We start from the raw sequence: 14,862 nt of genomic DNA, 5'->3' as shown, positions 1-14,862 counted from the left end.
GCCTATGCCGTACCAGTCATTTAAAAATAATAACCGTTTACTTAGGAAATAGAAAAAAGAAACAAAATTAGAATATTTTTCTTAGTAAATTACTTACGAAGTAATCCCATACACCGCCCCGGTACTCTGCCACGGCGGAGTTCAAATAACGAAACGCCTAGAAGCTGAAGTATCGGTGGGGGTTCCAGAACAAACTCCAAGCAGCATACGCGAACTCTTGAGAAGCAACACGTGGGTGTTTAAAAAGGGACCACCGTCGGGAAGAGTCACTCTAGTTTTTTAATCGAGTTCAGAGTCCAAGTCAAATCAGGGCGCAGATTACACGGACCGAATTATCCGCTATATAATTAGTTAGTCCACGGCCAACTAAGATCTGGCGTCCGCTGCGCTCCCGACGGCCGTAACATTATGTCGAATTTCAATTTGTTGAAACATTTTGAATTATTTTTTTTTAAATATACCCCGCCATAAAGGCAACAGATGCTGAGTATATGGTATTTTCCGCATTAATGGTAATGGGTTTTCCAAAATTTCAAATTTTCTCTAATAAAGGAAATGGTAATATTAAATCTGCATCACATAAATCAAATGGCGTAATAGAATTATGTCTTGAAAAATTTGAAATTTTTGCTCTACTAACGCAATCAACATTTTCAGCTGTATTTGAAGATTTAGATTTTACTATTCCACAACGTAAATTTGTCTTAACAGGGCCGCCGTAAGCGGGGGTGCAAGGCGTGCACCGCACGCGGGCGCTGCCAAAGGGGGGCGGCAAATTGGCAAGCAAAGCAGCACTTTTCCAAATTCTCAAAATAATTAAAAAAAAATTACAACTCTAAAAAAATTGTTTATTGAGACTTTGGGAGAAAGCAAAGTAAGGATCATCCGGTCATCAATAAATCAATAAACATCTGTTTTTTTTTTATAGTGCATGGTGAACAGTGTAGATCGGTAAAGCATAAAGGAATAAGATTTGAGAATTGCGGGTGTTGTTTGTCGGAACATGAAGGAGGATATTAGCAATAAATTAATAAATTATTTTAGTGATTCACAGAAAGGTGTTAAAAGAACATTGCTCTAAAAATTTGTTGGTATCCGAGCTGGCAAATGCAACAATAGTTGTTATTATTTGTACTTGTGGTTTGGAGCTTGCACTGTTCGGAGGAACAGACGATAATTTTATTTTATTTATACGGTATCACATTTGCAAAATCTTTGATGATTTGCTGGAAATATCCAAAGATACTTCTTCATGGTACTGTATCATAACACATGAAGTGTATTTATTGGCTTTAAACATACAAAAGTATAAATTTATTTGTTCAACGATAATTTAATTTGATATTTTGAATCAAATCAACATCTTAACTAAAATGATGCAGAATCCTAACATCAACATCAAAGTATGGATCAACTGACTTAAAGATGTAATAAGTTACTGTAACAAATATCGTTCAGATGAAGGTTTTGCTAAAATTATAACTGAAGCAGACAAACTTGCCTATGAAATTAATGTTGAACCATTTTTTCCGTCAATGTTACCGTGCGTCCAAGAAGAAAACCAAAACATTTTGATTACGAGCAAAATGACGAAGTTCTTGTAGATCCAAAAATTAATTTTAAAATAATTTTTTTTTACCGAATTCTAGACCAAACTTTGTCTTCTTTAAATAATAGATTTGAGGAACTAAACACATATGATAATGTATTTGGGATTTCAATAATGTGTTTTAAGTCCTCAGAAGAAGACATGTTAAAATCCTGTAAAGATTTACATTTAAAACTTACAGTTGATTTCCTTGGTGAGATCGACATTGACATATTTAATAAGATTAAAGCTTTAAAACTGCACCCTTCAGCTAAACCGTTAGAAGATCGCCACCAAATTTTACGTATTTGTGTGAAAACAATTTAATCCCAACTTTTCCAATACATCAATAGCATTTTATTAGAATTTTGCTTAAACCACCAGTTTCGGTTGCATCTGGCCAGCGATCCTTTTCAAAATTGAAAGTAATAAAAAAATATCTCAAATCAACTATGAGTCAAGGCAAGGTAAGTAACTTGTCTATTGTTGCAATTGAACATTCTTTTTTTTGTATTCAGTTATATTACATATATGAATACATACGTATTTATGTTTTTTATTAGCAAAATAGATTTCGGTTCGATAAAGATATTTGTTTGTTCATTGGATACAAAATAAATTTTAATTTAATTTTAACGTTTTAAACACTGGTCCTTAATTTTCCACTTATTTTAACACAATTTTAAAAAAAATCATCTTATCATCTATATTGAAGATGGGCGCCAAATTCAAACTTGCACTCGGGCGCCAAAAGTCCTAGCGGCGGCCCTGTGTCTTAACACATATTCCGCCGCTCTAGCATCTGTGGTATCGTTGGATGCTCCCTTGAGCCTTATATGCGAAAACATTCCTTCCACAGCATCAGAACTGAAAGATTTTGTCAGAACATAATAAAAACCTGACTCCTCCAGAAGAAATAAAAAAAAAGTGTGTCGACCCAGACACTGATGGAGTTTTAACTCTGCGTTGTCAATTTGTATAAATTAAACACGTACACGCGGCGAAGTCATTAATTTTCTCTTAAAAAATAATAAAAACCAAAAATATGTTGCATTTGTATTTTTTGACAAAATGATAATTAATGATGATGATTGGGTTAATTAAAGTAAATATCCATGTATTGCCAACTATTGTTTATTATAAAATATACTTTTTTTATTTATTTATCACATAGAAATATCATAATTCATTATTATTATAATATTGTAATAAAATTAATGTAGAATGTGTAATTTACAATTTACCAACTAAAGTAACGAGTAAATGTTTATAAATGCTAGAGTATTTATAACTTACCTATTCGATTTAAAATACCAATTACTGTTCAATCATAGCGTTATCGCCTTCGGTATCTTTATCCCTATCATTTAATACAGTTATTAGTGGCCTATGGTAACTAAAATGAGTTATATACATATCAGCTCTTAAATGAGTAATAAAGCGTGTGAAAACGGCATCAATTGTTGTACCTAATTTAGTCGTTGGAACAGTCAAACGAACACATTTTATTAAATAGTTTATTTCTCTCTCTCTATAGCGCGGCGTTACATGCCTATGTTCATAAGAAATACATGGGGAGCTTACGGAACGACATAAAGAGGTCACTAGCGTTCTAAAGGTGCTCCGACCTTGAAGAACATAGTTTCTTTTTCATTTTAAGGTTTTCGGTGAACGTTTTGTCTGGTTTTGTCAGAGATTTCTTAGTAACCTAGATACGGCTATGGGCAGCAAAGAGTGGAACAACATGTATGAAAATAGTGTCGACATATTTTCAGTTCTCTGTCTTTCTCTTACTCGTTGTAATGTGCACTACATACTAGTGCTATCTTCGTCTAATTCTAGCGACTGTTAACATTGGTTGATAATTTGGCGCACTGATTTAAAATGGTATAAATGAGAATCATAACTCGAGTTTTTTAACAAGTGGCAAACGAAAAGTTTCTAAGCAATCTCCAAAATGATTTGTAATGTTAAGATTAAAATATTACAAGGACAAGATCGTTGGAATAAATTTGACTGTCGACTTCCCTTTTTTCGTACTTTTTCTTTATCATTCACACCGGCGAAACTCTTGAAAAATGACATAATACAATTTTCTTATAGTCAAAAGTTTTTGTTGCCACGAACGTTTCTAACATAAATAGAGAATCGTATTGTATTTATTTGCATGCACAATGTTGAGAGCTTAAAACGAAAAAGAAAAAAGACGTACAGCTGTGGTATAAATTTATTAACATTATTATTAAATATTGGTGATTTAATGTAATCTTAGTTACTCATTATTAAATAAAATGTATTTTACTAATTTACTTCTTATTTTCGCCTGTTTTGAAGCAAAATTTACCAGTTTTGCTTCGTGTTGCAAGCGAACTTTTAAATTAATAATTTTAAATTTGCGCTATTGCCTTCATCAATTGTATTTTGTGATTATCTAGTAATCCCTGAGAAATGCACTGATTGTTCATGTCGGGATTATTAAAAATCTTTGTAATATTTTTGCGAAACAAAAGAATTATTAGATGTTTCTTTGCATACAACACACACTCTGTAACCCATTTTTAGAAATTCTATGCAGTTTAAACTTATAACCGTAATATAAATCTTATAACCTAAGAAATCTCTTAGAACAAACTAACAAACACACAAACACCGGCCATTGTATGAATTAAGAACCGACTTGCGCTAGCAGAATTTAAGGGTTTACTGCGCAAAATCGTAAATTGCTAGGTTTAAACAAAGACCTACAAAATCATACTCCTGCGTTCCCATGCTGTAAAAGAAGATGGAAAGCAAAACGCATAGTGTACATGTTGGCCAAGAACGTATGTTCGCTTTTGCATAGGATCACCGTATCTAGGTTACTAAGAAATCTCTGGGTTTTGTCAACAAGAAATGTCATATTATTTACGGAATCATACGGGATGTTGGGTTATGGGGTTAAAAACAAACGTAAAATTTATTGTAACAAAGTAATAGATACTTACGACACAGTCTTACGATACATGTAAAAAATACTAGAAAATTCCAGGCTAAAGAGGTCAACAAACTGCAGGTTAAACGAAATAGTTTGATTTTCGATGTGTGCGTGTTTGAGCGGTCCAAGATTTTTTTTTAAATTTTAGTGTGTAAAAAATTCTAACTCTAATAAAAACTGAGACGAGGTAATCAAATGGAAAGCCTTTGCAGGGGTGGTGGAATGGTATTTTTGTATGCTTCGTTTTTTAGCCGCAAACCAGTTAACGAATACAGTGCATAAATTGGGAAAAACTCACAAAATATATTACCCACTACCGGAGTATAAACTGCAAAATGTTCAGGTGGCATCATTAAATCACCAAAAATTACATCTTCATTGAAAACTTTAAAATGTCACACAATTAAAACAGGATGTACCACTTCGTTAGAATGTGCAAAGTTCACACAAACTTCGCAGAAATGGTGGTGTGAGAATTTTCGTATTAATGAATATCCACAAACATACCATAAACAGTTGTGTTCTTTCAAGGTGAGTTTCCGGTAACTCACATCACTTAATGATTGTTGAAGAGGCCGGAATACAGGGAAGATGTGTTGTGGAAGTTTGTTTAAAAGAACACCTTCGCAAATTTTTCATTTCAAATAAAATAGTGTTTCACAGTTGGTTCTTGCACTCGTATCGAAATAATCTGTAGTAAATAGTTTCCGAAACGTTCTTTGGAATTCTATTGGTGTGGGATTTATACAATTCCCAAATTGACGCCTGGCAGAGCCAAACAAATATGTCAAACAGTACTGATTTATTTGCAGCAACCTTTTAGTGAAAATTGTAAACAAATTGTATTTTGTGAAAACTATTAAAAATAATAAGCAAAATGTTTATGTTACTGAAGTTGTTTTTTATTTTTTTGTGAGTGATTTAAAAATATTAAGAGTGAATTAAAAATTTTGCAATTCACTTGTGGATAACAACTTATTTGTCAGACTTGTTAAGGTTTTAATAAACGCAGTTTAAAACGTCAAAATTGAATAAAAATGTTTTGCTTGAATATATTAATAATTTATAAGAAAGAAAAAAACGACCAATGTCACTAGTACATGCCAACCATTTTTATTTTTGTGTACAATTATTATTATTATATGAATCACATACGAATGCTACGAAATATTTGAATCTTCGTGTTTCCCGGGAACGGGCTCCCAAGGTCACACCCATTCCGCAAATATTGCTGAAGTTTCGTTACTGATCTACTGTGCAGACTCAGTTCAGACCTCGACACCGACACCGAGATCGAGCTCGTAGCTCGAACTCGACATCCTATTCCGGCGCGCGTCATATACGTGTTCTATAATTGTTGTAATATTTATACATTTATATCTTATTCTGGTTAAGGTTAGGTCGAGAACAATCGAGTAACTTCGGGTAAGTGTCGCCACCTATAGTATAGTTTAGTATATAAGTGCGGACTCTGTAAAAACTCTCACTCTCCTTTTAGTCGTCGTAGCAGTATAGGAAGTGTAAACTAGTGTTGGGCATAATCGACATATTTCACTAATCGAATGAATCGAAATAATCGTTTAAAATAATCGAATAATCACTCGAAAATTCTATTATTGTCCAGTGCGCATGCGTGGCTTGACGAAATCTGAATCGAACATTCAATTACGATTTATTTATTGATTGAAAATAGTTTCATTGTCAGTGGTCCGTATTCTTTTCCATTTATTAATATTTAGAGACGTTCGTTATTTTTTTTTCTCTGATATATGCTTTTATCGTATTCTTTTCCCACTCACTGTAATCAAAATTTTAGAAACCGATTGGCTTAACAAAAGGGAAATCATACGGCCCAATATGTTTGTAAATTATTATATTATGTATTTAGTTAGTTATATTCAGTCACATTTGTAACACACTACCACCAACCTAACAAATGAAATTTACTAATGATTTCGATTATTTTCTACGGTTAGTTGCCTGAATCCGAATGAATTATTTCGAAATCTCGAATCGTAATCGGTTCGTGTACTCGTGCGCAATCGAAATGAAAAACGAAACGAATAAACAAATGATTTCTAAACGATAATCGAATGATCGATTATTCGGGTATAATCGAAATATCTCGATTATATCATTCGTAATCGCCCAACACTAGTGTAAACTTGTACATATAGTAACTACAATAAAGTAAGGTTAACCACATGGTGTATAGTTTTTCTTATTGACAATAACACGAAAAGAAAGGGTTAAAACTCCAATTTTACACAAAGACTTGTGCGTTTTGCAATGAACGCCAACGCGTGGGCGGTCTCTTTCGTTAACCCTGGTAAACCAACTGAACTGGAAAACATTTGAATATCTTCTATATAATTTGGAAAAATAGTACCCAATCACAGTAATGTTTCTTCACAGATATCCAAATACCTACTAGACGATAGTGCTATTTAGTGATTTAATATAAAAATTTTTACTATTTACGGTATGTACCTGAAAAAAATTGTACATAGTCTCAATATATTTAACAGTAGCATCAACTCCTTGAAATTGACGGTGCTTATTTTCTTGCGAAAATTTTAGGGACGAACTGACAGCTGGTGAAAATATTTGAATCGGTCCTAAGACCGATTCTCTCAACATTTTTTGTATTGATGAGGCTGATACGTGTTTAAACTCCATATTAATTTTAATAATAATGAAAAAACTTTCAGAGTTTAAATAATATATTTGTAGTCACTGCTACACGTGTTTCGGTACACAGTACCGTCTTCAGGCAGAAGAGAAACTGGGGTTTTACAGAGCTATTCCTGAATTTATACCTGATTTAACAATGGTGTTTTCAAATTTATGTTAAGTAAGGGAGATTTATTTATTTCGGTTTGGTCGTTCATTAGTGTATTTAATCTATTGTACCTATTTATTTCCAGACATTCTAACGCGTTTAATTTTGCGCCTTTATTTTCTATGTGTAAAATTTTGAATTCGTCGTTGAAATTATGCTGTTCTTGGATAAGGTGGTTCGCGTACGTAGAATTTGATTTTTTGTTGACAAATGCTGATTTATGTTCTTTTATCCTTTCCTCAAATTTTCTCCCTGTTTGTCCGATGTATACTAAGGGGCAGTCACCACAACTTAGTATACATCGGACAAACATGGAGAAAATTTGAGGAAAGGATAAAAGAACATAAATCAGCATTTGTCAACAAAAAATCAAATTCTACGTACGCGAACCACCTTATCCAAGAACAGCATAATTTCAACGACGAATTCAAAATTTTACACATAGAAAATAAAGGCGCAAAATTAAACGCGTTAGAATGTCTGGAAATAAATAGGTACAATAGATTAAATACACTAATGAACGACCAAACCGAAATAAATAAATCTCCCTTACTTAACATAAATTTGAAAACACCATTGTTAAATCAGGTATAAATTCAGGAATAGCTCTGTAAACCCCAGTTTCTCTTCTGCCTGAAGACGGTACTGTGTACCGAAACACGTGTAGCAGTGACTACAAATATATTAAATATTTAAACTCTGAAAGTTTTTTCATTATTATTAAAAAAAAAATCTCTCAACATTTGTCGGAAACAAATGTTTTCGTGTTAAGTTTCTTACTGGTTTAATCGGTAATTGTTTTTAATTGCATATATTTTTTTACATAATCTGAAGATATTATTCCATTACTGGAATTCATACCGCGATTCAAAAAGAGATTTCTCGTATTTTTGAGCGCACGACAAAAATCAAAACTTAAAAAAAAGGTAATGGCGCTAAAAACGGGTGAGAAATAGAATTTTGGAGAGAACCATTACAAAGAATTTTGAAAAGTTTCATGTTTGCGGAGAAATCGTCGGTTATAATTTTTAATACTATAAAGCCACAAGATGTTAGAAGTTTCAAAGCTTTTATGGTAATTTCAAGATGTACTTATCTCGGAATCATAGCATCGAAGCAACCGGATTTTTAAGGATATTCTAAGATCTCTACTGCATAGAACTCGATTTAATTTCTTGAAGGCAGAGCGGACCTGCTCTATTCGACAGCTAATTTCAGAGTGGCTGTCTCCATTGTTATTTATTTGGGACCCCAGATAGCGGGTATTATTAGGTAACTTGTTTTAATTTTATGTTTCCAACTCTAATATTTGCTCTAAGATTTGTTTGGTTGCTTATGACCATTACATGAGTTTTTGTGATATTTAAATCAAGTCCAGCTTCCTCACATTTTGCTACTACGCAGTCTAGCAGACTTTGATCTTCTCTGCTGGAGGCTATCAGTACGGTATCATCCGCATAGCGTAAGTTGTTTATTATTTCTCCATTTACTACGATACCTTATTGTTTGTCCGAGAGTGCTTTTGTAAATATCATTTCAAAATAGATATTAAACAAAACTGGTATAGAATGCATCCTTGTCTGACACCGCGTTTGATGTTCAGTACTGTTGTTTCTGTGCCATCTGTAGGTACTACCGCTGCCTACTTCCAGTATAGATTCTCAATGATTCGAATATCTCTGCTGTCCAGCCCAATATCTACAAGAATTTGTATCAGTGTTTCGTGCTTTTCGGAAGTCAATGAAGCATGGGTACATATTTACTGGCACATTGACTCTGAAAAGCGCCTCTCTTGTACCGAAATCACTGCGGAAGCCAAACTGTGTTCCGCTTAGATATAATTCGCATTTCCTATATATTCGTCCGTGTATCACTTTGAGAAATATTTTGAGTAGGTAGTTCATTAAGCTAATGGTCCTATAGTGGTTGCAAGTTTTAGCACTTCTTTTCTTGGGTATCGGAATAAATACTGATTTTGTCCATTCTGTTGGAAAACATCCATTAACATATATGTTGTTGAAAAAATCTGTTAGTATTTTTAAAGCTTTGTCGTCGTTTATCATTTTGTATATTCCACATAGTATTTCATCTAGTCCCGTTGCTTTATAATTTTTTGAACTGTTGATAGCACGTTGTATTTCATCTATCGTAATGATAGGTCCTTCTAGAGCTGTTATTTCAGGTGACATACTTGGACGTCCATCGTCATCAAATAAAGTGGTTATGTGCTTTTCCCAGTCTTTTAGCTTCTCTTCTAGTTCAAAAATAGTATTTCCTTGCTCGTCACACAACAAACCCGCATTTCTTTTTATATACAGTCCCGCCGCTTCTTTAACCCTTTTATGCATGTTAAATGAATCAGCTTTATTTACAATTCTTCTATGATTTTACATTGACTGGTCAAATATTCAGTTTTGCTTGTCGGGTCTTTTATCTCTTCTTTGTTTGGAGTTGTTTATACATGTTCTTATCGTTTTTAGAGACCCTTCGTTGTTTCATCAAGTCGATTATTTCTTTTGTCATCCAAGACTTTTTTTTTATTTTATTATTTCTCTTCAAGTTATCGATGCAGATCTTGTTTAAAGATGTTTTAATTTCATTCCATTCACAGTTCCTTTAATTGTTGCTTTTAAGCTATTCCTATGTCGATTTTTTAGCAAAATATAGTCGATTTGGTTCCTTACAATCTTTCCATCAGTTTTGGTGTTTGATTCCCATGTGTAAATTCTCCGTGCGGGCAGCTTGAAACAGATATTTGCTACGAAAAAATCGTGTTTTGGCAAAACTGTATTAATCGGTCTCCACGTTCGTTTCTGTTTCCTAAACTGCAGTTTCCGATGACGCGTTGGCATCTTCCTTTGAAAACTTTAGCATTAAAGTCATCTAAAATTGTGTTTTCTGCGGACTTTACTAATTCAAGAGCTGAGTTGATATCCTGGTAGAATTTTTCCAACTCATCCTAACTGCTGGTGGATGTAGGCGCATAGACTTGGATTATATTAATGTTGAAGGGTTTTGCCTCGACTTGTAATATGATGACTCTGCCTGATACCGGTACATAACCTGTGACTGATTTTGCCACACGACCTGTTGTTATAACTGCCACTCCGTTATAGTGATTTATATCTCCATTCCCAGCGTAGTACACTCGAACCGTCAACTTCACATTCTTCAGACCCAGGCCATCGCGTTTCACTCACTCCTAGAATCCACATTTGTTGTTCTCATTTCTTTTATCGCGTTATGTGTTCTGCCTTCTTCATACAGGCTTCTTACATTCCAGGTACCAATTCTTATCTTTTTGAAGTTGTTAAGTCTTTGTTTTTCAAATGTTCTCAAATATTTATAGTTTACTGCATTGCTCATGTCGTCTGTCAACACTTACTTCCTCTCTCGTAAATAATAAGTAAATTTTACTTCATTTAATTAGCTAAATACGTCGAGCGCGAACACTTGTTCACGAGAAAATCAACTGTTACGGGGTAGTCAAATAAAAACACAAATGGATAGTCACAGTTTTTCAGCAAAACTAAACGCTGAGAAATTTGTACCATAAATGCGCTAAAGTACAGTAAGAATATTATTATTAATATTAATTATTAAAATGAAATGTTTTCAAAGCTATGGAAAAATAATAATCAGAAAACGGGATCATATTGAACGGCAATAAATTCAAAATAAAATTATCGACTGCAAGAAAATCAGATTAAAATGGTTTCCATTCGGAAATTTCCCAAAAACTCATCTCAGTGTCGCAAACGCAGGGGTCGAGTCCTCAAATTAAGGAAACGATGGATTAATTTTCATAAAAAGCGATCGGTAAATTATCGAAAAATCCTCCCCGATGACCAAAAGCTGACGCAAGGCCAAAAGTACCACCCACAAACGAGAACATCTGTTAACGGTAAAAATTTCTTTCGCCCCGACGCTATCTGTTTACACCAAACGTATCGAAGACCCCCCGACTAATACGCATAAATTAAACGCTTCGTAAGTACGGTCGAACTCGAGAACATATTATGGCAGAGGGAGAGCGAGATAAGTTAGAGCCAGTGGCGGCTCCTCAGAGGAGGCAGGGGAGGCTGAGCCTCCTCTGTTTTTTGGGGCTGAGCTTCCTCTAATTTTTTCGATGAAAGAATTTGTATTTTTGTAGACATTTGTTACTTTTCAGAATATTTTGTTTGATTTAATTTACTTTCACCAGATATCAGGTTAAAATGTAGAAAAAAATTATATTTGCGTCCTTACAATCATAATTTACACCACTCCGCGTTTGGCTTCAGCGATAAAGGCTAGCCTCCGCCGGGAATGTATCTTACTATTGAGACCGCAACCTTGACGCATCGTCATTTGGTACTGCATTGGCTAAAACGTTGATCAGGGTGCCGCTTCAGGCCGCTAGCCTCCGGCTAGTTCATCTCTTTTCAGATCAAGTCGCACGGATAATTTTATCTCTTTCTTATTAGGTAATTGGAGCGATCGGGTGTAAATTGGAAAAACATTGAGGTGGTTTCGCGTGCTCCCTATTCAGTGGTGAGTGGTGTTTAGGCTTTAGTACCTACGTAAAGCCTAAGGTGTTTTTTGTATCATTTATTTGCGTTTTATTTCTGATCGTTAAAAACAGCTGGTATTATCGGCATATTAATATTATTTATACTTAACGTGAATGAGCAACGAAAATAATTCAGTCTCATGTGCAGATACGTAAATTATCTATTAAAAAATGAATTTAGTAGCTTTGATTGTGATAAAGAGATCGCTATAAAGCAAAAGGGGAGACCAACACCACCACTCCCATTAATGGTAATGACAGGTACTCGTAAAAAGCAAAACATGAAAATAATTATAATAAAACTAAATGGTTAACGGTTTCGGTTTTTTAAAAAACAAATTATACTGTTGGAATTGTGTATTATTCACAAGTGATAAATTTTCCGTTTGGGATAAAACAGGCTATAATAATTTACAAAATTTGTCATGAGCAATAGAAAGGCATGAGAAATCACAGGAACACATATTTTCTTCTACTACCAGTTTAGATTCCGCTCATAAGAGGGATATTGAGAAGTATAACGAGAAAGTTGGTAAAAATAGGGCAATTTTGAAAAGACTTATCGATGCAATAGTTTATTTATCAACGCAGGAGTGTTCTTTTCGTGGGCATGACAAAAAAAAATACTCAGGCAATGAAAGATATAAAAAGTAGTGCTTTTCAAATTTGAGCCTCCTCTGAAGAAAACCTCACGAGCCGCCACTGATTAGAGCTTATTTCAAATCAGAAGTATATCGAGTGGGAGGGACGAATGCGCGAAGCGCGGAAATGGGCGAAGAGTATGGACGAGCTAGTGGCAGACCATTAGTGTTGTTACTGGGATTTGCATGTTGCACGCGTTAGCATCACAACATACAAAACAGGTCCAAAGAGTAAAGGAAGTTCGTCCTCGACGCCGCTGATTCTGTGATAGTAGTACTTATGCGCACTGAATAGTGTTTCAAATACTGGTATCTGCGCTCTTTTATTGCTGTGTACTTCTGATTTCAAATAAGCTATAAGTATGACTGAAAGCAGGGGCGGCTCATGATTGAAAAATTGATGAGGCACAGCACAAAACGCTCTAAAATATAAATAAATCAAGATTACTTAAATATTTTCTATTTAGTCAAATAAACAAATTTGTAAACTTATTTAACTGTCCACAAAGAACCAACGTGAAGGTGTAAGGAGGTCTTGCAAGGAAAGGATGAGAATGACAGGACAAAAGGAAAGGGAAGCGTGGTCAGAAAAAACTAATATAACTTCTAACAAAAAACAAAATTAAAATAAACTTTAAAGGAAACATATCGAAAAACATCAAATACAACATAAAATAAAGCTAATTTTATTTATAACAAAAAACAAAATGAAAAAAATATAAAATATAAACACGGATTTATTTTAAATTTTTTTTATGGATCAATTAACGATTTACTCAAATCAGGAACCGGCGGTTTTAATTCCTTAACTACATACAATTTATCATCATATGTGAAAGTAGAAAAAACAGAACTGCCATTGTCATTTAACGTTAGTAGAGAAAAATTCCGATTTACTCGTAATCTTAAATAACGATTACCGAAATCAAATTATGACAAGCACAAAGCACTAACGCGACCCACGCAAACGTAGGCACTTTTAAGACAAAATTCTGTTACCGAAATTTTGAATCAATTTATACACACACAGATTTGTGGCAAAACAATCAACGGCCTAATTTTGAATACTCCTGCGAATGCAGACTGCATTGCAATCGCACGTTCCCCGCGCGCTAATATTATAGTTGTCCATCTCTTTTGCAAGCACGGAAATGAGGCTAGCCTCAATTTTGTCTTTTTTCAACTCATACCGCTTATAAGTGTATTGCAGGTTGCTTGCCTATTAACGACATGATTTCGATATATGCTGTAGAGGCAAGCTTCGAGTCGGCCTCATTCGCGTCACAAAATACATGTTGTGCCGAGTGTTTAAGCGCGCTGTTTAATTAAGGGAGCAACGAGTACCTACCGAGATAAAAATAAGAATATAATTTTCTATATTTATTTTTAAAATTTTAGAAAAAAGACACAAATTATTGGCCGAAATGTGTCCGTATAAAATAAAAAAAATCCTAATAAGGCGTAAAATTCATTGGTGAGGCACTGCCTCACCTGCCTCATAGGACAAGCCGCCCCTGACTGAAAGGCAGACTTACACAGATGCAGCATAGAGATTTTTCTATCTTCTTCTCGGTCTCAGCAAATTTTTCCAAGTTCGGATTTCTTCAAAATTCAGGCAAAATAGTAAAAAAAACTCGGTGCGAAAATGGACAGCGTGTCCCACTACAACTAGGAACTTGAATAAAATCACTTCCTACGCTACTGCTTTTATAGGGATTTTTACCCATTTATCTTGTCTCTTACGACGTTAGTGAGCCATAATTCTAAATGATTTATGTGTTACACGGAACGCGACTTTAGGTCTTATTTCGCTGTTTTATAGGGTTTAATTTCGTTTGAATCATGGTACAAGAAGTATGCTATTCCGATGGATGAATTTTCGTCTGCTTTGCGCACCAGCCACGTGACGTCACATTGTAACATGTGAGGTTATGACAGAGGATGAGATTCGGTTCATTTTTTAACCATGGGTTAACTTATCTTCGAAGGTGCTAAGTTGAAATCAGATGCTAATAACATGTGTTCAAAATTTCGCATGGTTCGCTTATAGTGATAATACGAACATGCAACAAGCCAAAATTTGAAGTTGGCGGACATGACAGGCACATGACGTCACACTAAATGCGCAATATCGTACCATGTCTTCTTGTATGGTTAGAATATGGTTTTGTTTCTGACGTTCTTTATGGGGCTACTGTGTCGTAAATTGTCGGTTTTTTTCAACTTGCCTCATGGTTCCCATGTCGTCATCGCTACATTGCGTCA

The 14,862-nt window shown here is 34.4% G+C and overlaps 1 protein-coding gene across 4 annotated transcripts in view; it reads left to right on the top strand.

Moving 5' to 3' along the window:
* The window catches only part of LOC135130175 (cGMP-dependent 3',5'-cyclic phosphodiesterase-like), a 164,725-nt gene that overhangs the window by 79,654 nt on the left and 70,209 nt on the right, over nucleotides 1–14,862 (top strand). The window lies entirely within an intron of this gene.

The sequence above is a fragment of the Zophobas morio genome, unplaced genomic scaffold (assembly GCF_036711695.1).
Source record: "Zophobas morio isolate AGI-343-1 ecotype UQ-CSIRO unplaced genomic scaffold, CSIRO_AGI_Zmor_V1 ptg000017l, whole genome shotgun sequence".
NCBI classification, from domain to species: Eukaryota; Metazoa; Arthropoda; class Insecta; order Coleoptera; family Tenebrionidae; genus Zophobas; species Zophobas morio.
This window is presented reverse-complemented; position numbering and strand designations above follow the sequence as displayed.